Source organism: Corvus brachyrhynchos, unplaced genomic scaffold (assembly GCF_000691975.1).
Source record: "Corvus brachyrhynchos isolate BGI_N302 unplaced genomic scaffold, ASM69197v1 scaffold12, whole genome shotgun sequence".
Classification (NCBI taxonomy): domain Eukaryota; kingdom Metazoa; phylum Chordata; class Aves; order Passeriformes; family Corvidae; genus Corvus; species Corvus brachyrhynchos.
This window is the reverse complement of record NW_008237885.1, coordinates 2,184,858-2,186,789: the sequence shown is the minus strand read 5'-3', so window position 1 is coordinate 2,186,789 and position 1,932 is coordinate 2,184,858. Positions and strand designations below refer to the sequence as shown.

At 56.9% G+C, this 1,932-nt stretch overlaps 1 long non-coding RNA gene across 1 annotated transcript; it reads left to right on the top strand.

Moving 5' to 3' along the window:
• Positions 1–11: 11 nt before the first annotated feature.
• LOC108446308 lies at positions 12–1,650 on the top strand. The gene is made up of 2 exons (XR_001861461.1): positions 12–114; positions 640–1,650. It is a non-coding gene; the product is annotated as an uncharacterized LOC108446308 (long non-coding RNA).
• The last annotated feature ends 282 nt before the right edge of the window (positions 1,651–1,932 follow it).

The following is a 1,932-nucleotide window of genomic DNA, read 5'->3' as shown; positions in this document are numbered from 1 at the left end:
CCCCCCCCCTCGCCCCGCCACCCCCCCCCGCAGCTACTTCGCTGGCGGGATGTTTGGAGAGAATCCGAGCGCCGGCCTTCCACCGGAGGGTGGCCCCCGGCGCCCTCCCCGACGGTGAGACTTTCCGGGTCCCGCGGCAGCCTGTCACGGCCAGAGTGCCCTGTAAAATACCGAGCAGCTCCTCTGTAAACCACATCTTCTCCCGTTCCGTGTTTTACGACTCATATACTACTACTTAAACGTAATTCTCTCAGTCTCCGAAGCCACCTTGGCAACGCTTGACCTCTTACAATCCAGTTAGCCGTGAAAAAAAAATACCCGTCGGTTGTCAAAACGGAGAGATTAAGATATCTAGCGGCGGTGGCTGGTGTACCGGGTTGGCAGGGAAATCGGGTTTCTCGAAGGTGGGCCCCCACCAAGAGGGGCTAATCCCGGCGCAGGTAACGCTGCCCGGGAGATCAGGTTATCACCTCATCGGCCAGCGCACTCCCCTTTTGGGATGAACAGCCAATATTTTCAACGGCGTAATCCCCCCCCCCCTCCATTTGTCTAGAGAAACTCTCTGCTGTATCTCTCGATCACATGTAGCGTTATTGTGTTTGACATTTAAGGACTCATGGCCTCTCTCTCTCCGCACAGATCTGATGCCGGCTTGATCGACTTCCCTTCGCACCGTGCCAGCGGGATAGAGCCCGGATTAAGTCAGCTCAGGGGAAGGCAAGAGTATGGTTCATACGTTCCCGGCCGCAGCCACGAGCAGGGTGAGAATCAGTAACATCTGGAGTGTGATCGGGGCGGGGAGGGACAAGCAGCAGCGACTCACTGATGCCACCACCAGTGGCACCCCCGGCTCCCAAAGGCTCCCGGCCCCGCTCCCGCCAGCGCCCCCGGAGACCAGAGTGGGGGCTCGCCGCCCAGTGGGCTCGGTTCCAGCAAGGCTCTTTCCGCGCTCTTCCCTCCCATGCTGCTTCCCTCACGACCCCGCTCCCTCTCCTTGTGACCCCGAGCCCGTCGGTGGGAGAGCAGGGTGCGATGTACAGGATGGCGATGGTCCGCTGTCGCGACAGACCCGCGTGAAGCACTCAGGGCGGGCACATGGGTAAGCCCCCGTCTGACAGTTCCTACACAGATGAGTGCCCCCACCAGGACCCCTGCCCGTGGGCCAGTCCGTGGGTACTGCCGCGCCAAGGCTCCTGCCGCCGGGCTGCTGCTCTGGGTCTGCGCAAATGGCCAAGCAATGTGCAGGCAAAGCGGGCACCTGTGCCACAGAAGCCGCGTGGGAAAGGGCCATGGGTGTCGACAGGGGCTCGGGGAGGTTCCTAGGGTCAGTGGTCACCGTCTGTCTGAGAACTGCACAACCACCAACTCGCAGGTCCCCACAGAGTCGCGTATAGGTAAAGTGGTCTTAAAAAGAAGCATTTGCATAACTTCCAGCAGAGAAGATGCCTCAACTCATGGACTGTCTTCCGAAAATGTCACCATTTGCAAACTCATGACTTCATCTGCGCATGTTTCTGATTACGTTCAGTCCACCAAATAGTGAAAACAGTAATAGAATTTATTGGTCATAAATTATTGTACCCGACTCTCTCACAGGCTGAAATCTATGAATGGCTCAGTACTGGTTCAAGTCTATTTTTCTAGTCGCAAATGAAATACTTTATTCGAAGGTCTCCTTTTCAAAAAGCTTTCCCCCTCCCCTCACCTAAGGTTTGCGGCAACCACTGACTACTAAAACAACCACCCGTGGTTATTTCAGCGATGCTAGTAGTTACAGGGGGTCTGCCTTTCCCCAGTAATCTGCTTTCAAGACAGTTCCAAGTAATGGAAACTCTTATCAGTTCCGCTTGGAGCAAGGTTGGACTCGTGTTAGGAGCGACCGGAGGGTCCCAGGTCTCCCTCGGTTTGAGGCAGCCACGGCGCGGGGGAGGA